Here is a 20,861-nt window from a genome sequence, read left to right as displayed (position 1 = left end):
TAATATCAAAACCACTGTAAGGAAGTAGTCTCTAGACAAAGCTTACTGAGCTGAACGTTTTCTTATAGTGTGTCAGCTAATGTTCCCAAAAAGCGGTTTACCTAAGATTAATAATGCATTCAGGGGATTGTGAGATAGTCCTCTGCTCCTGTCAAGTCTTCTGCCAGTCTCAGATGGAAAGGGGTAAGTCATTTGTCCTCTCGCCATTTTGTTTGCGTGAAAGTGACCAAGGGAAAATAAGAGCAAAATTTAGTAAAATAGTTTATTCAAATAGACAAGGTAAGGAGCAAGTGATTGACTAGGTCTAACTGTAAAAAGTGAAGTACACAAGCCTCTTAATTCACCTCCATGCTAAGGTTCTTTTCAAGAGTGAAAGGAGGTAACAGAAACAACGTGAGGCTTATTTATTATTTTCTATAACAGTGCCTTGTGTTTCCTTTTGATCCTTGAAGGGTTTCTTTTGCAGTGCTGGATGTAAGCGAGCACGTATAGTGGGATTTTTTCCTGCTGCTGTGCATGCATACAAAGAGTTTCCAAAGGAGGCTTTTGTGGGGCATCAGACTGGTTTTCCTTGAGCTCACTGAGACTTTCAGTTAGGTATAAGTTCTTTAATATATTATTCACCCTGTCATTTCTAGTTTGATAATGACATTGAATGCTCTGATATCAACCCACTATATTTGTTCCTTCAGTGTCAAGTATTTGAGATGGAAATTTAATAGGCAGTTAGATTAGAATAAAAATATACTGCTGGCAAGGAAATTGAATTAAGTCAATGCAGCTCTGAATGTTGGTAACTAGACGAATTTTAATTTCTCATGGTTCATTTTAAAGAGCTATTTAGGCAGCCAACACTTCATTTATTAAAGCTAAGTTACTTTAAATTTATTTCCTAATTCACTTTAGTATTTCAAAAATGTATTATTCCCACATCACAAAACTTGAAGAGGCTCTTCATCCATACCCTGGTACACAACAAATGGAAAAGAAACATCTAATGTAAGAGAAGATTGTCACACGAACAAATGCATATAAACTGGCTGAGAATAAAAGCTGTGTTACATTCAAGGGAACAGTGGGGACCAAACACCTAAGTGTTTTTTTGTGGGACTTAATCAGATCATGAAAGAATGTATAAATAGATCTGCAATACCAAGAGACAACACTTTGTGAAGTAGAAAGTCTTTTCTGTGTGATAGTCTTTTAGGAACAGTCTCAGAGATTGTTCAACATTGAAGGAAATGCTATTTTCAAAAGGTATTTTCTAGAATATACTAGTTCTTGTTTGTAAGCAGTACAGAATATTAATCTGAGTTCAACTGTACTGAAGGGACAAGTATGCCTGGCTAGAATGGTGCAACTCTTAGTGAGACCTGCCACTTTCTGGGAGCTCACAAGGTAGCCCAGGCTTTTCTTAGGTTTTGCCTTCTATTGAAATTCAAGTTGTAATGTCTGAACATGAAAGAATTTGAGCATTCAAATACATGTGAACCTTTGTTTATTTAAATTGTAGGGGTCTAAACTACTCTGAAAACACAAATTTATGCAGCTTTTCCAAAGATGGAATCTAGCTTCTTTGTTAGTACCAGAAGATGAATCAGAACGGGTAAGCAGATATTTTGTGCATAACTAAGTACAAGCTACAGAAAAGTACTCTTTTAGTTCTCCCCAAAAGTTCAGGCTTGAGTTTTGAAGTCCTAACACATTTACAGTGGTAACACAAATTGAAGTCGTGAATCGAGAACCATAAGGGTTCCATTAGCACACATGGAAAGTAGGATTGGATCTGTAGAAGTATTGACAGTATGTCCCATTCAGAAGTATTATTTTTTAAAAATTAAAAATTAAACAAAACTCTCAAGTGGCTTAACATTTAGTTGACAGTGCCAGCACACTTTAATTTCCATTAAAACTGAAGTTGCCACGCTCTTCATTTTAAATGGAAATAGTATTCTGCTGATGTCACTGAGGAGCTTTATTTTCTCCCAGTAAAAATGTTTGCATTAGTGACTTCTTGACAGGAAATCCCTGAGAATATGTTTGTCTTGGTGATCTGCTTCTGCTTTAGATGAAAATTGCTATACCAGTCAGCTTGTGAGAGGATAAAACTTTGCATTTTTTTTTAATTCTGTCAATGTACATCCAGCATATGATGCTAGACATTGGAATAAATGTGAGTTGTTTCTGCTTGGAAGCCTGTTCTGGGAAGAGGTGTCTCATCCCAATGCACAAAGGCTTTTTCTCATTTTTTGATTCTGATTTTATTTAAACAGCATCTATCTTTTCTGCTGGAACATGTCCATCAATACACGTGTATAAACAAATTTGGGAAATCCGCTCTTGTATCTCAGACTTCTGTTTATCTTGTTCCTCCCCCAGGCCTCAAAGAAGTAGCACAGCTGTGCCAGGATACCCAGGATTGCTTTGCTGGTCTCCATCCTTTTGGCCCCCATTTGATGCTCAGTAGCAGTAGCTGCTAGATTCATGTACAGCTTGTGCACTGTCTTCAATGAGCTTTTCATCATAGTGTTGGCAAGGGGCACTCTTCTTTTAGTCTGCCTCAAAACCTGTGCTTTCTGTGTGTCCTGTAATAACTCATTATGCTAAAACCTCTACAGGTGTTCAGGGAGTAGGATGAAGTCCATTTTTCTGTTGCTGTTAGGTGAAATGCTTTGTGGATGTGCAGTGGTGCTTGGTTGGACCATTCAGGAAAATGTTCTGTTACCTGTGTTTTCCAGCACTGTAAGAAATGATACTAATCCTGGTTCAAACAATAAAATCAAGTTTGGCTGATGCAGGGCGCTTTTTTGGTTGATTCCTGAGAATTTAGCACTTCACTTGAGCACAATAGTGATTTTTATTCTTGATACAGCTTTCATCCAAAAGGCATTGCCAAATACTTTACAAATAGTACAGAGAGAGAAATTGTTTCTGGCACTTACTGCATTAGTCAACACTGAACAACCACCTTACCCAGCTCGTGAAGTACAGATCATGAATATTTTGTTAGGATGTATGAATCTCTACCATCAAACAAACAAAAACAAGAAAATCCAACCACCTTAACCTGCTGCAAGTTTAACCACCAAGGTAGGCTTACAAAATTGGTCTCTGTTTTCACAAAAATGTGTTTTTATTTATTTCAACAGCCACGATTTAGTCATTTATATTTCTAAGGAAAGGCGGTGGTTCCTGTGCTGTGCATTTTGATAGCATGGTATCAAAATTCCCTCCTGATTACTTCAGGCAGTAATTTAGAAGGTTCTTCGCAAGTGAAGTGTTTGGAGGAGAGGGACATCTGTAAGATCTTCCCTCACCGTGGAAGGGCTGGGAAATGTATGCTCCAGAAACATATTTCTGTAATAGCCAATGGGTATGTGGGTCTAAATTGGTGTAGGATTAAAACTGTCACAAGCACTTTTTCTAGAGCTGTGCTTTTGTAGCAGATAGCAAAATGACTTCTTTTTCTTTTTAATTTGAACTCTGGGAGGAGTAGTGACGTGGTTTGTGGTGATGGTTGTGCCAGTGAGATTTAGCTCTTGTGGGATCTGCTGTCTCCTCATCAGGGGAGTCTTTCCTTGCTGCCATCCACTTGATCACAGTTCCTCTTCCTCTATGTGTTCAGTGACCCCAAGCACAGCTTGCCACACATCGTGGCAGTCACATGAGGTCAGTTGTGGTAGTGAAGTCCCTGAATCCTTTCTAACTTTTCTGCTTTCTGCTCCATCCTTCTCCTCTCTTCCTTGTCTCTCTTTTCCCAAGGCTGGCTTGATACAGTATCATTTCAGATGGACAAAATTAAGCAAAATCTTGCTTCAGATTTCTGATGATCTCCTCTCTGATTTGTATTAACACTGAGAATTTGTTTCTGTTTTGTTTGTAGCTGAGAGGGTTCCCTGCCCCCACACCTCCATCCGCCTGAGATTGTTCAAGAAACACTGAACAGAGTGCTTAATGATTTCCAGTGCTTTCTCTTGACATTTTAGTTTTGGAGAATGAGCAATGCCTCCACTGGGGACTTCCCTGGCAGATCCATGTCTGAACAGCCAGGGCTGCCTTCCAAGAACATTAAATTCCAGCTGCTTTTCCATCCAAGGCAAGGTTAGTTTAGTATCCCCCTTCCTCCTTGTGTCTTTACAGCAGGAGATATTCTAGCCAACGTATTCGTCATGTTTCTGAGCCTCCCTGCTGCTTGATTTATGCTGAGAGGACTGGGGAGAGAGATTCCAGAGCTGTACGCTGAGTGTGAACTACCTGCAGGTGTGCAGCAGGGTGCAATAGCCTGGCACAGTGTGGTTCATGCATACACAGCTCCGTTAGGTAGTCCCCACACGCAGACGGACAGCGCTGAGATCATACGCTGCGTGTTCACATGCATTGCCCTGGCAGCATCGGTTCTGTTTTGGTCTCGCAGATGAGGCTTGTGAAACACCCCTGGCCTTGCCTTATGGGAGCAGCATGGAGAGGCTGAGGAGTGAGGGATGCCGAGACGGAGTTTCCAGACTTGCGACTGATGTTACTTCCCTCCCTTACGAAAAGCAGCAGTGAAGCCGAGTACTTCACCATCCTGTTAAGCTGTAGATAACTGTAGGTAAGGCTTCAAAAAAAAAAAAAGTCACATTATCTCTTCATAATGTTCCATGTTATGCAAGGTGAAGCAAGTGACATGCCTTTTTTATTGGTTACGCATATTTGGTGCCTGGCTTAACACTTCAAGGGATGTCATTTTCATCAGTATAATGGACTGCCTGAGTCCCTCTTGTCAACTGGGAGTTCGAGTATGCAGCACATTCAGACCATCCTAATGTAGCAACTGGCAAAGGAGAAATCCAAATCTATCGGTTGCTCTGTCAGCCTGTGACTTCTGCTTGCCTTTGTCCCATCTGAGCGCGGCAAGACATACCTCGTGCACTCATTCAAAGTTGGCTTCACATGTGCAGCCGCATGATGAAAGGCACCGCAGTGTTTTCAGAAACCCAAAAGGTAGCCAGTCTCCAGCTGGTAAAATTGTCATAGTTCACAGACTGATTGAACTACGGAAATTTACCCAAGTAGAGGATCAGGTCCAGTGTACACAGCTGGGAATCAAGCTGAGCTCAGTAACTATCTGTGCTCGGTGCTAAGCACCAGCCAACTGGGTTGCACACATATTTCTCCTAGGTAGCAGCACACTGATCAATGTCCTCTTGTTCGCTTGGATCCGTGTTGTCTCCCGTTGCTCTGCCCCTTGTCCCCTGTTCTCCTTTCCCTTCTAAATAACCTGTATCTACTGACACCAAAACAGCAAGCCATAATAGATGAAAACTGATCGACATTTTATGATGTTTCAGAGGAAAACATTACTGCCCTTACACTTTCATTTCTGCAAGAGTGGTCATAATTTGTTAGGTACCTTGTCCTTGTTTGTGAAACAAGTACAAGCTGTGCTTGCTATGAATTTGGTAGAGAACAGAAATAGATATTTAGGGGTGATTATTTCTCATTGATATCACTACTGTAGGCAAGAAAACTTAAAGGAGTTTTTGCTTAGGTCTTTTATTTTTCTGTGACTTTGTGGTCAGAATCTTTCCTGGAGTTTGTCTACAGATGTCTATTAAGACCCAAACCGCTAAAATGCTTTAAAGTCGATCCTTCTCTGCCCCGGTGTATTCAGCTAGCATGGTAAATTTTTTTTTCTTTTTCCAGAGTCTATGAGATCATTCAAATATGGAGACTTGGCAGCTTCCTTACGTACAAAGACGGCTGTTTGAATTGCAGACTGAGTGTCTTTCTGGCTAAAGATAAATTATTTGGTGTGTTACATGAGGATTTGTTTCTTTATCTTGCATGAATAAGGTTGGTTTATTATCAGTGTCCCATCATGATTTACTGCAGTTTTCTGTCTTTTGGGGTTTTCAAATTTTTGGTACATAAAAGCACATGCATTTCTTTTAAACAATTTTGTAATAGAAAATACTATAGTAGCTAGCTAATGTGGTTGGAAGGCCAAGAAAAGGCATTGCAAAACAGAAAATAAACAGGAGAAAATACAAAAGTAGTGGTGGGACTGTAAAAACAAGATGAATGTTTGCTTGGTCTTGGCATTTACGTAGTAGTTTGTGTGTAGAATTGAACAGTCACTACAAACAATGTAATCTCTGGAAAAAATGAACAGGGATTTTCGTAAATATGAGGTATTCTTGCTGAAGATGGGTTTTTGAAAAAGTAGTCTTAAAGAGGACTTGCTAGGACTTCTTAAATTCAGTTTTGGCATGTGAAATGTCTTGTAGCTCTCAGTGCACAAAAAAAAGGCAAGAGCAATGATTGTGGTTATTGTCAGCTTAGAAGATGGGTTCATTTTAAAGACATGAGTCTTGAAGTCTGTTTTGGCTCAAGGAGGAACAAGTTACAAAGAGACCCACTTCCTGAACTGGGTTGAGTTGCCAGGGTCAAGTACACCATCTGCATCTGTGCAGAGGGTGGGTGCTGTGCCCTGGTGAACCATGTGGAACGCTGAAGTGGAGCATTAATGAGCATTACAGCTTGATTTACAACATCTGGGTCCCACTTAAAATAGCGTTACAAAAAGTAAAACATCTGTACATACAAGCCTGAGAAGATTAACATAAGTCTATTTGCTTCTAAATTCTCCAGCATAGATGAAGAGTGTATACCACCTCTCTCTCTTCATTTTTAAGTTACATAAGAGCTTGTTCATCTCTATTGACGTTTGTGATGGTAGAAAACACAACTGCCCTGTTTTGGCCCCTTTATTTGCACACACTGTAAATGAATGTCAGTAGATATTCAGCTACATTTCGTAAATGGGCAAATTGATTTGTCTTTCAGAGGGAAATACTGTATGCATGCCATTCACAGTGCAAGTCTGAGCTTTCTTCTTGGACAGTATTCGAGAAATGCTACAAGCATAAGGGTAGGGTACATGCATACACTTTCCATGTGCTGTTGGTTATCTTGTTCCATTTTTCACGTCAGAAGAGTCAAGAAACAAAGACAGTATACTGTTAATCGCAGGTTGGAATGCATTGTTAAAGCTCTGAGCTTACTGAAGGAAATCATCATCCTTTGGCTTTGTTTCAAACCAGAAAACAGAAACGTCAGTCTGTGCCTTTACTGGTAGCTAGAGAGGCTTGCAGAGCGGCCTTCAGACAAAGGCAGTAAACCATTCTTGAACAGAGTAAATAGAATTATAGAATGGTCTGGGTTGGAAGGAACCTTAAAGACACCCATTTCCAACCCCCTGCCATGGGCAGGGACACCTCCCACCAGCCCAGGCTGCCCCCAGCCCCATCCAGCCTGGCCTTGGGCACTGCCAGGGATGGGGCAGCCACAGCTCCTCCGGGCAGCCTGGGCCAGGGCCTCACTGTCTTCACAGTAAAGAATTTCCTCCTTATATCTAATCTAAATCCACCCTCATTTAGTTTAAAGCCATTACCCCTTGTCCTATCACTACGCTCCCTGATAGAATCCCTCCCCAGCTTTCCTGTAGGCCCCCTTTAGGCACTAGAAGGCCTCTATGAAATCTCCCTGGAGCCTTCTCTTCTCTAGACTGAACAAACCCAACTCCCTCAGCCTGTCTTCACAGGAGAGGTGCTCCAGCCCTCTGATCGTCCTCATGGCCGTCCTCTGGACTCGCTCTAACAGGTTCATGTCCTTCTTATATTGGGGACCCCAGAGCTGAACGCAGTACTGCAAGTGGGTTCCCACAGGAAGGTGGGTTCACACAAGAACAGAAATGGTATTGAATAGAAATATGAATTGAAAAACATCCAGGTTATTTTTTTAAAGAAGCTTATAGTTTTGTGATCATCCTCATCTTTTACAGTCCAGTGGGTTTCTCAGTTGTGGGTTGTTCAGCCAAAGGGTTCAATCTCTGGTTCCTGCTCAGTCTCAATGAGGGCCTTGTGTCGGCAGGGCAGAACCAAAATGAGGTGCTACTAAGCTGAGAGCCCTTCGTTCAGGGTTACTGGGATTCTTGAAGTTCAAAGCAAGTTTTTGTATTCTGTTTGCATAACCAGTGTTGTGATAAAGTGCTGGAGTGGTATCCTGACCTGTCTTTGTCAGGAGCTTGAGCTGTTGCCTTGTTTTAGCAGCTGAAATTTCTTCAGCATTTGTATGGATTAACTTCTAACATTCAGTAACATTGCAATTAAGTCCATGTTGGAAGCTGTAAGATGAAAGATAAGTGAATGGGAGGGGGGAAGAAAAATAGAGCAATAACCAAAGGCTGCTGCCAGTAAGAACTAAAGAAACAACACTAAACTGTTGGCAAAGTACCCTGTGGCTTCTTTGATAGTCCCTCATCACAAGCAATAAAACACCTCTTGAGTTGTTCTTCACCTACTGGTTGTAAATCCTAATGTAAAGCTGCCTGTGTTCCCAGAGTACTGGGAACCCCCCAAAAGGCTCTGCTCTCCTCGAGTCCAGCCGGTTGGACACTGAAGGAGCTGAAATGAAGGTGGGAAGAGTAGGAATCACTGAATTTCTCGCCTTCCACCAGGGAAGCTCCTGTGAATTCTGGGAAGTGGGGAAGGCAGCTAGCAGCTCCTCTAGAAACACTGTCAGCTCTTAAGTAGGTCCCAATTTTCTTTATTTTTCACAGCCAAAGGAGGGGCAGCTGTCACCTTCACCCTGGACAGAGCACGTGGCATTGATGTCCTTATTTCTCTTTTGCCTCACCGAGTGGATGCAGACACTGGGGCTGAGGGTAAGGAAGGAGAACAGAGAGCCCAAGAGAAGGGTAAAGCTGGCAAAGGCTAGAATGAATGTTTGTGTAGTTAGCAAAGGACATGGCCTGAGAAGGGGACGCTTCAGTGTTGTAGAGGGCTCCCGCCTGAATGTGAAGCCTATAGGCTGTATTTTAAAACAAAACACTAACACATTCAGCATTTCTTACTTTTGCTCCAAATCACTGCAGCTGTGGTATGTATGAAGCTGTTACTGTTGTGTCTTTTTTAATGTGCTTTAAAATGTGCCTGGAGGTTTGGGGAATTTTTTATTTCATTTTTTTATTTGTATTTCTTTAATTCCTGCTGAAATGCTGTGCTGTTTATATTTAAGCAAAACCTCTAGCGGGAATGAATAAAATCAAAGAGCATCATAATCTTGAAAGGCAGATGGCGACTGACAGATACATCTGGCTGAAGGAGCCTTTTCACTAGGAATAGGGGTAGGCAGGGGTTCAGGAACAGAGCAGCCCCTTTCCTTTCCTATCACTGTGCACACTCTTTCTCATCATCTCTCCTGCCCCAAATCTATGTCTGCATGAAATGCATATCAAATCCAGGGGGTCAGCAGCAGTGGCAGTTTGAGCAGCATCAGAAAAGTCAGGCTTGTTGAGCTGGGCAAGACTGTCCAACCCCTTGGCTGCTCAGCCCCTTTTACTCTCCAAGAGCAGCAATTCTGTCTTGCACTTGGAGAAGCAGCTCCTTCTGTTTTCCAGTGGAATATCTGATGAGATTTCAGTTTCCACATTATAATGCTCTTTAATTTGAGTGCAGTTTTTAGCAGCCTGTTTTCACTCAGGAGCATGAATAAGCTCTGAGGGTTTTTTCCTTTGTTAAACTCCCTGGGTCAAGTGACCTGGTGTTGCTTCGCTGGCCAGAGGAATGATCTTGGCTGCAAGTGAATGGGGTTTGGTAGGAGTTCATACCTTTATACAGGACAGAATCCAACAGAATAAGGCTCATTTCTCGTTATACCTCTGTATGCTCTTCTGTTCCAAAAAAATGCAAGCCGGGCTCCAGGGCACTGCTGCTACAGGCCAGTCTCTCAGTGTTTGTGTGATGGGAACATTGTGGAAAAAGAAGCTTCTTCAGAAAGCAAAGCAGCTGGCAAAGGTGGAATAAGGAGTTTCTGTGTTTTATTTTGCATCCTTGAATTGTACAGTCAAAACTCCTGAATTTTGGTAGGGGGGGAAATGCTAAGGGGTGTGTATGTGTGTGTGTGTTTCTGTGTAAGATCTCAAGTTTTCATGCCTTTTTTGATCCTAGAAATCTAAACCCCTGGCTATCTGAGGGAACTTTGTAAAACTTTCCAGCTTACCCCAGGTTAGTCAGGTTATTAGCATTAGCAGCAGCAGGGAGCCTGTGCTTAGATGAGGCCATCAGTTTCTGGCATGTATTTACCAACTTGTCAGCTAGTTTTAAATGAGTGTAGAAAAAACACTGGAAGCTGCTGGGGCCTTGTTTATTAAGGTCATCTGCTGGTGTTGATGGGCCAAGTGATTTTTGCAACAGTAAGCATTTTCTTCTCCTGAAATTCACTGGGATATGTGCATGGGATTTGTGCATGATTTAATAACGTGGTCTTTAATTCAGGGATTGAAGGAAAGCTGTCCCTTCACTTCTTTGGTTTGCAAAGCAAAAAATAATAAAAAATAAAATTCTTGCAGGACAGTGGAGGAAAGAAGTCTCTAGTTCTGCTGGCACAGGTTTAGGGAGGTAGGAAAGGGGAAGGGGTTGCCTAGTGCTTTGTCTCGCTGCCTCTCAGCACTGTCTGATATCCTGTGTGACTGTTTGCCTGCACTGGTCTCCCTACCCTTTCTGCTTTCTCTTCCAGTCATAGTCTTTCTACAGTGTTATTGCTATATCAAATTCTCCCCTCAGTTTTAAAGTGGGAAACATAGAACACCAGCAGTGCCCTTCAAAAAAAGTTCACATACCTGTTCCCCTCACCGCCCCCCCCAGAAAAGGGGGATTGGGGAAGCAAAGGACAAATGCACGTACCTTCAATGCATTACTTTTCTACCATAAGCCTGCTTATGGTCTCTGCTCCTGTCCCAGGCCAAGCTAAAATTATCCTTCTGAAGTCTTTCCTATACAAGCTTTTGCTACACAACTCCTTTGGCCAAACATCAAGCCATTTCCCCAAAGCCTGTCTTCCAGGAATGGCTTAACACTGGCTTTTAGGCAGGTGTACAGATACCCAGCAGCAGATGCTGTTTCCTGATTTACCCCATCATCGCAGCGTGCCTGCAAAATGGCAGCCTGGTGGATTTTACATCTCTTAATGCTAGAAGTTTAACCACACTTGGAGTCAGTTCTTTGAATCTTGTCCATGGTATTTACATCTGGTAGTTTCAGCTGACGTTGTACTAGTTATAAAAACACTGAGAATCTGTACAAAAATATTTTTTTCCCTCATCTTTAAAGACAGTCTTAGCCTGTAATGTGTTTTATATATCTTCAAAATTTAAAGGTATTTGTCACAATAACTGTTCACATTTTCAGTTTCAAGTGTTGTTCCCTCATTTTTTTCAATTAGCAAACAAGGTTAAGTGCACTCCTTAAAAGAAATATATGATTCCAGGGCAGCAATAGGACAGAATACAGTGACCCAGGGCAGATCCTCCAGACCTCAATCTAACTTGAATTTATGTAAAGAATATTCATTATCCAAATATCGTGTTTGTTTTTTTAACTCTGAACTGATTTCATTCATACAGCAAAGACTGCAATTAAATACATTTCTAGGGAAAGTTTTTAGTTTCCTTTTATACTGGCTTCTCTGTCCTCCCTTTCTAAAGAGTTATAAAATTCATAGCCTTCCAAATTAGGCAGACTGTGCAAGTAATGAGCTATTTTGTCCTGTGTCAGAATATATTTTTTTCTGAGTGCTGTTTGCTGTCTGGATTAAACAAGATGTGTCCATTATGCTTCTATTTTTCATTAATTTTGAAGGTAATGTATATATCCAAACAGCTGTTTTTATTGGCCTGAAGTTCTAAGCTGCCAAGAAAGTTTCCTACTGATTTTAACTCTTGCAAGCTTTGGGGTTTAGTTATTTCAAGAGTTCTTATTAGGTTGGGTTTGTGGACTTTTTTTTTTCTCAGGACTGGTAGGAAAAAAAAAGTATATAGATCTGGTCCTGGAGCTTCCCTTTTAGCTAGAGCAGCAAAACCAAATGGGAACGTCTGGCTTATTTTAGAACTCCACTAACGTGGACCTCCCTCATGAAAAAAGCAGTGATGTCATGTTCAGCAGCACAGGAGGGGATCAGAGCGTGCTCCTATGAATTCAACACACCCCCAGAGGTATGTTATGGGGTAATACTCTGTAATAAGGCAAAGAACTACCTGATGCTGACTTTAATCATTTGGTTACTTTTATGTATATAGGTGTGTGTGTGTACTTGAACTATTTTTCAGGCTCTTAGAAGAAAAAAAAAATAAAGGGAGTTTTGGTTTCTTGTGATTTAAAAAAAAAAAAAAACTTAATGAGTTCCCTTTTTTTTTTTTTCCTGCAGAAGGTAAAGCATTGGTCACGGCCTCACTTGAAGGCTTTGTGCTTTTCTTTGGTAGAGTTTCCAAGTATCAACAATAGCAAAAAAAAAAATAATTTAAAAAATGCAGTAACCTTCCAAAGCTGGCAATATTTTTTTCCTTCCTCTTTGTCCTTGTCTTTTCATGGTGAAGAAGTAGAGTAAAACATTCGGCATTTGTTTCCAGGTGATCTGTTCTTTTTCACCCTTCCCTTTCTCTCCCTTGAGATGCTGTGCCTCCCCACCCCCAACCCTGCCATCCTTTGAGGTGTCAGGAATTTTTAGGATAAGATCTATGCAGCACTATAAACAGGCATTGGACCATGTAGTGAGGGTCAGACATGTGGTAGCAATGATTGTACACCCCAGTAAAGCAGCTTCCCTGCAAACACTTGAGCACATTATGAGAAATCTTTCGTCAGTAGCAAAGTGCTTAAAGATACACCATGTCTTCTGTCTTGTCAGGTATGCACCATGCAATACATGTATGGGAACAAACAAGTACTACTTTTCTTTCCCCAACTAAGTCAAATTGATTTCTGTGTGGAAATGGGATTGAAGTCCTCATTTTCCTTCTATCTCGACTCTACTACTCCAGCTGCTGAGGATTGCAGCTCCTTAGGTCTCTGGTAATGTAGTCTTCACTTCAAGTAGGGATTCTGAAATATTTAAGCATCACTCTCACGAGGCTTCTTGTTTCCTATTTGTGTCTTGTTGCTAAGCAATGCATTTATACCCCCAAACTTAAAATTTACAACTCTCAAATTGTCCCTCAGCCTTATTCTCCAAACCTTACATCTGTAATGGGTTTTCCATCTGCCAGTTTTCCCAGGTCGCCCCATCCATCGACAAGTCTGCAGAGGAAAAAGCGTTGTGGTGGAGGGTTTTTTTCCCTCTTTTTTTTTTTTTTAAGCCTCCATCTGTAATTAATTTTCCTGCAAAGCCACATCTGTCCATTTGGGGCAGGGGAAGTGGGGAAGGGGAGGTAAAAAGTGAAGTCACTCTCTCCTTTTCCCAGTAAAATGCAGTATTTGGCAAGTGCAGTTGTAGTTCCTCAGGGCATTTAGTCTCTCCCTTCCATCCTCCAACCCTCGCCACCAACACCACCCTCTCCTTCTCCAGCGTGCAGTCAAATATCTTACAGAAAGGTGAAGTGCTGCTGTTCTCAGCTGGTCGTTCTCCCGCCTGTGTGGAGCTTGTGGGTTTGGTCTGTGCTACAGCCCACATCTGACACTGCAGTGTGTTTCTGCTACTGGGGTTGCTGCAAAAGCTGCTGGCATCCTTTGGAAAACTTCCTTCTGTCAATATTTGAATTTTCAAAACCATACTAAATAGCTGCCATGATGTTTCTCTTTTAAAGACTAAGAAATAGCTACAGTGGTCCCAGTCAATATCCCTTCTCTACCATCACTTCGTGCAGCTGTTCCAAAAATTCTTAATGTCCTGCAGACCACCAGGTAGCTTCAAACAAGAGCAGGGCTTGCTGTGAGGCTGGTGGCCTGCCTGGTGCCCTGCTCTGCTGCAGGAAGGAGGAGAAAGAACCAGCTCTCAGTCCAGCCAGGATGAGCCCCCTACTGCCACAACTGGAACCTTGGTGAAGGTCTGTAGTGTGCTATCTTGTTCCAGAGTTTCTTTGGGGCACGTGATCTTCCTTGTTTTCCCCTTGAGAGTTAGCCCTGGAAGAAATGTCCTCTACTGCCTCTGGAAATAGTTGGCAGAGGTTCCAGAGCCTGATCTTCTATCAGGTCACCTATCCGATGCGAGATCCTTATCCTGTTATGTGACCTGCTGCCATCATGCCCCCACTCCTCCAGCTTCCTTCAAATTGAAAAAGTAGTCATAATTTAGTAGAGGCAGTGGTGATCCTATAGAAAAGTCCTTGAAATGGTCTACATCAAGGACGGGTGGCCACTGAACAGCCAGACCAGCTGCTGACTGACTGTAACCTCATGAACGACCACCTGAGAGCTGCTGAGCTTGTCGAGTGAGTACTGACTTGGAGATCGAGAGTCCACATCTGATCACAACCTCGTAGCTTGTCTGTTAGTGAGCTTGGGATGGGTTTATAAGAGAAAGTAACAAGCTGGTTCCTTGTGCGGGAGAATGTGAAAACATTGAAATCTATGGGAAATCAGACCCACAGATATTTTTGGACTCTGGGTCTTCATCTCTGTTACTCTTAACATGGCTCAAGCTGTAGGGGTGTGGGGGTATGGTCTGAACATCTCTGTTGTCAGCAGTGCTGACTTGGGTGGCCAGCACCTCTTTCCTACCCACTGCTCTTCCTATGCTGGTTCCTGGTGCCACAGCTGTTGTGCAGCCAGTTGGCGAAACAGGCGGGATAGTTGATCTGGGTTAAACATTTACTTCGCTTCTTTGCCAGATGAGTTTTAAGCAAGGTCAGTTCTGCAATTCACTTTACAATAGCTTGTGAGGCCATGCAGTATGGCACAACAGAGGCTGGTGTAGGAACGGGAGGATAAACAGTGACAAGTGGGTGTGGGGGGAGCAGCTTAGGCTGGTTCTTGTGCTGGAAGACACCACTGCTGGTCAAACCACTGCCTAATATCCAAGGCAGAGCGTGTCCTCTGCAGGGCTATGCACGCAGTACACCGCCAGTTTATTGCCTGTCCCTACACAAGCATGTCCTTGAGTATTGCTTTCAGGAAAAGTCCTCTGGGGCGTTGTTCCTGAGGCTGATAAGAAACGTCCCGGTATAGAATAATAAAATGAAGAAATGAAATGTTGAGTAGCAAATAATCGTATAAACTTCTGGCCCAGGAATCATCTCCGTTGAACACAAAACTGAGGCCTTCCTTTAGTAAGTCTCCCGAAATTGCAATTAGCTGGAGAATTATTGTATGAATATCGGTCAGCTAGCAGGTAGGCTGAACTGATGGAAAATTAAGAAAGCCATTGAGAATGGGAACATGGGTTTGGAGGGCATGGTGGCAGGGCCCCTGCAGAAGAACCATGGGGAGTAGCACAGGCATGGGGAGTACTCAGGTTGGAAGATGTAACGTGTGCTGTGCCACGCATCTGCCACAGCTCCCAGAGAACAGGGGGACTTTGTTTCAACGGAGCCGTATTAGTAACGTGGCTGGAAAATAATTTTTGGCAGGGGGCAACTTAAACAGCTTTATACTTTCCCTCAGATTCAGCCTTTCAAATGGCTTTAAAACACAGAATGGGTGGCAGCAATCTCTTGAGGTACCACGGATGCTCGTTGTGGCTTTGTGTCTGCCTACGAAAGGACATACAGTCCTGGGTGGGTGCAAAGGAAAGGGTGCTTTGGATCCCCTGCTGAAAGATCACCACCCAGCAGGATCTGGGAATCCCACCCACCGAACTGGTAGCAGATCTGGAGTCATGAATGTCAGCCCCTTTTCAAGTCTCTGCTATCCTTCAGTTGTCCCCAGACCTCCATGACTATACCTTTCTGGTCTCCCCGTTTTAAGAAATTTCCTTTTAACACTGGCTGTGGGAGGAAGGGGGGAGTGTGGTAACAAACAGGCTGTGGTGGCAGCAGCTCTCTGAGGAACAGATGCCTAAAAATAATGTGGCAAGTCCGATTCCAGCATAAAATGACCCAAATTTGAAATAACACTGACACCCTGTGGCTATGTGTGGAGGGACATTCTGCAGGTCTTGCTGGTCCTTGTTCTTGATACTATAGGGCTGGTAATTAGGTTCTTTCATGTCCTCTGCCGGATAAAACTGTTATCTTTCTCTTTTTTTTCAAGGGAAAAGTTCCATCTTTTTGTAAGTAAAATTTAAAACTTTAAAAAATCCTTTGTTTTTTTTATTAGAACTGATTCATTTTTTAAAGCCTTGTAGCTAAAACTGCAACAGTGCATTTGCCCAGAAGAGCATTTCTTGTATAACGAGAAATATACTTGAAGATCTAAACAATGTACCTGTAATGGGTTGAGTTTCACAAAGGACTCTTCCAACCTTAATGAGTTAATGACTTTCTTCTGCACAGTTAGAACAATCGGAGGGAACTGCTCCATGGTGAGCTGAAGTCAGTACGCTAACCATTTTCCTTCCACGGTCCGAGTTATTGTTTAAAAACGCGAGAGCAAAAAGGGTTGTCTGATTGTAAGTGTGCATTTTTAATTTGCAGAAAAACAGCTTTGTGTGTTGCTTGTTCGTGCTGCAAATCACTTTTTTCACTGTCTTCAAGACTTGTGCGTTACAAATGGGTCTTAAAAGAGAGGCTCCCTTAAGTTGGTCGTGTGTTTGTTCTTACAGTGCTGCGGGGCTGAGATTGTCCCAGTTAAAAGGGGATAAGTTTCCCTCTTTGCTCCAGCTGAGCACAGGATTCCTATCTACACATAGGGTTAAAGATCAGGAATAAGAGGGTGGGTAGCAAGGAGTTTCCTGGTGCTTTGAGTGCAGCCATTGCAGGATGAAGGCGCTCCTACTTGTGTTCGCTCAAACACGGTGAACATGAGTGCTCAAAGTCCACAATTCATTTGAGAATTGCCTTGTATAATTTCCTACCAGGATGATTGCGTTTAATTATCTTATGTTTGCTTTGTCTGCAGAAGGGAAAACTGTTAGAGTCAGACTGGACCGGGTGAGGACAATATATGGTAGGAGTTATGTTATCATATAAACTCTGTTGTTGCTGCACCTGTTTGCAAGGAGTTGATCTCTGGTGTTGCGGCTAAGCACGACTGGATACAGGTAGTCTTACACTATGCTCAGGAATCGCTTTCCCACAGAATGAGTGGTGTTGGTTGATCATCATCAGTGCAAGACCCACTCTGTCTTTGGAGGTGCCTTGCATCTTAGAGGAAGTTCAAGCTCAAGTGTAATGAAGCCTGTAAAGACAGCATCTCACTTCTCATAAAAATGGATATTTCAGCTCCAGGGTTGTGGCCAAATTGCATAATGGTTTTACTTAACTAACTAGCTGCTTCAACCCTGCCTTGAGCTCCGTACTTTGATCTGGGTGAAGATCAATATTCAATATTCAGTGTGAAAGCGGCTACATGAGGTAGCAATGAGCTGGCCCAGCTTATTGGTGAGGGGATATCTGTGCAGACCCAGCATGTCTGTTTGTAAAAAGCTTTGAGATTAAATATATTTATAGGCATTTAACAAATTCTTATGGACAGATCCAGCTTCCAAGACTGGAAACACTCATGGAAATAGGATTAAAGACTCAAACTGTGAATAGCTTAGCCCCAAAATGGCTGGGTGTGCTTTCCCCCTGCCCCCACCCCCAGAAAACTCCTGGGTATGTTCCAAATGCAATATTCCCAGCCGTGCCAGCTGCAGATCGGGTGACACGGGCTTCCCCTACACCGAGCCGACGTGGGCCCCAAGGTCTGTCATTCATGGAGGTGTATTTCCTTTCAGTTGTCTCCTGGATTTACTGCCTTGGAGCTGTGCTGCAGCCCTTTTCTGAACCAAAGCAGATAGATAAAGCCACTCCGTATTCTGCAGCAAGTGCCTCCAGCCCTGAAGGAAGCCTGTCATATCTGTAAGGAAGTGTTTCAACCTGTAGTCACGGAGTACAAGTGGCATCAATCATTCCTTTCAAACAAAGGTTATGTAAGTTTGGGTGGTCTCCCCTCTCACCAGGAGAGGAATTAGTTGCCTTTTTCATGAAAGCAGCTATCTGTCTGCCCTAGAACCTTAACTGTCATACAAGCAGTCAAGTTCGGGTCCAGATTAAATTACTTCAGGGAAAAAGTCAGTTTTCAAGCCTGTCTGACCTCTCCTAAAAGTGCTAAGCATACTTTCAAGAAGCTGCCTTGAAGAATGAAGAACTTTCATACTGTGAATCAGATAAGAGTCATGCTGAAAAAAAAAATCTGTGTGACTGCTGACAGCCTAAAAAAGTGGTAGGAAGAACCATTTGAGCCTCTGTACAATTCACGGGGTTTGATCTGAAGTCAGATAGTTATGATTTTAATATCTACAATTATTTAGGTTAATACCGACATAAAAGACAGGAAAAGAAGCGAAGGTATTCAAAAGCCCACCCAGCCTGGTTGGCATGTTATTGAGGCACGGTGACATCTTTCAACCTGTCAAGTTATCAGGGCTTTACTCGTGAGCTTCTTGTGACAAGTTCTGTTGGTTTAATCCAGTGTCCCTAACACTTCTATTATTTGTAGAAAGACAAAATGTTTGTGCAATAGTATTGTTCCTTTATGTTTGCTCCATCTTGCTTTATGGAATTTGTTTTCCAAGCAAGACAGTCCCTCTTCTTCCTTTTTCCCAGGCTGTGCTGAACCTTAATCATTTGAACAAGACTTAGAATAACATGCACAGATTTTTCCACTTGATTTTACCTTAAAAACACTGATTTTGGCCAGTGATACTTCATGAGACTACCACATCAGACTTACATTTTAATCTAACAATACTGAATCAAAAAAAGAATTTTTAATCTTTTATTCATTTTGTGCAAAACACAAAAGCACAGAAAACCACCTTAAACTCCCTGCATTTTTTTTTCTAGTGACCAATTTGAAATGGCTCCTTCAGTGCTGTTGTCAGGTTTTCAGTGTGCATGGTGCTCTGATGAGGTTTTAACGATCCCCATGTTCTCCCCATTAGCCTGGCACAGCCTCCAGTGTGAAGGATGCAGGATGTCATTGTGCTATGTAGGAAACCAATTGAATGAACATCTGGGTGTAGGGAAGCCCTCACTGGCTGGCCTGCTTTTTGTTTAGCTCTTCACAATGACCCCGTTTGGACAAGAAAGGTTGGTGGCAAAGGGATCCTGGCTCTTCCCTCCTGCCATAGCGAGGTGCTGCTGCTGCACCAGGCGATGAGGCCAGGACTCATCAACAACCAGGCAGAAAAACAGGCAGGAGCAAGGAAGGGGCCCGTCAGGCTCACAGGGTGTCAGTGGACGAGCTGGAAAATATCTTATTGTTGTGCCAGCTGCACGGTGAGAGGCGAGAGAGAGGAACGGGTGTGCGAGAGGTGGTTTCAGGTGTGGCGATGAGCACAGCAAGGGCACACACACACAGATGTGAGGCAGAGTATGAAATCAGTTCCTGCTGAATTTGTGTTGCTGTGTAGCTCCTTCAGCTTCCCTACAGGTGGGGAGGCCATGTGTTAGCGCTGCTTGTCGATTGTGCTGCAGACAGAAACTGTTTGATTTGTAGTGATGGTTAAAAGCAATTAAGGAAGTTAAATGTTAAATGTATGCTTTTGAGTTTTCTGTTAAACGTAAACTTCTGGAGAAAAATATTTAATTAAATCACAAAGTAATTGTGTAAACAAGCCTGACGCTCCTTTTGCTATTGGAAAGAAGCATACTGACTGGCCAGCACCTCAGCATCCTTAAGTTGGCCTCCCAGTTTCTTTTTTAATTTCTTGTGTAGCTGCTTTAACTTTATGCTTCGGGGTGTGGTGCTTGATGAAAACATTAACACTTGTGTTTTCCTATGGCAGCTCTGCTTCACAGCCTTGTCTGGGGAGCAGTTCAGGTGTGCATTTCTTAATCTGCTGATGCAGAAATATCACCAGAATTCCCCCAAGTTAGCTCTAGGCACCTAAACAAACTGTCCGTGTTGATTTTTCCTTGAAGTGGATTAGGGAGTGATGATGCAGAATTTCTCTGTTGGCAGAAGTCTGGTGCTAGAGACTTCAGGCGCTGGGAAGCAACCAGCAGCCAGAAGTTGTCGTATTTCAGACTGGGTCTGGGTCTGGTCTCTGCGCAGTGAGCACCAAGTTTTGTGCAGAGAATAATGGCTCGTTCTCATGCGTTACACATCTGTGACTTAAAGTCATGACCCTTTTGTGATCTTAATGTGAATCTGGTATAGTTCAAAAAGCATCACAAATAAGGACAATGTGTTAATTTGGACACCCTGTTGTGCATAGCAACCAGTTTGTGTTTTACTGGCTTTTGGGGAGCACTGGAAGCTCTCCTCAAATCAGCATCCGCTCCTTCCCTCTGGAAGGTCCAGGAGAGAGGCCAGCCCTGCCTGGCCTGTCTGCTCCTTTGATGCCAACAAACCTGCTTTACTTCTGCCCTGAAAGTGCTGTGTGGATTAGCTGAAGGTTAAAGCTCTGGTGTGTGCTACGCTAATCTCTCTTCTTTTTAAATCTGCAGTGGTCAATGTGAGGGCAGGGTGAGCAGGCCACATGCAGTTGGGAAGAAAAGCACAAATCCGGAGTTTGCTGCAGAGACCTGGTTATCAAGGAGACTCCTGCATGCATTACATGTCCAAAGCCCAGGTCCCACCCATCTGACCCTAGCACTGAGGATCAGACCTTTTTTGACTTTATGCTGAGGGCCACCTTTACCACTTTCTAGTCCCTGTGAAGGCTTTGTTGTGGCTTCTTTCCTCTGAACAGTGACCTCGTAGCCTTTCCTTTTGCCTGAAGAGAGCACCCCAAGGAGGGCATGGGGACAGTGGCCCACAGGTTGCCATAACACCATACTGATGTGATGGGATCCAGCCCATGGAGAGATGGGGAAGACCCTGTGCGTGTAAGTGCCCCGGAACCCGCCTGTCCTGTGCACCCCCAGGCTCTGCTTTGCCTTTGCTGCTCTCAAGTGTTAAGGTGTCCCTGCTATCTCAGGTTCTTCTACCACTCCCAGTTCACAGAATCCAAAAATT

This window comes from Anser anser, assembly GCF_964211835.1.
Source record: "Anser anser genome assembly, chromosome: 8".
Lineage (NCBI taxonomy): Eukaryota > Metazoa > Chordata > Aves > Anseriformes > Anatidae > Anser > Anser anser.
Note: the sequence above shows the minus strand (reverse complement) of the source record.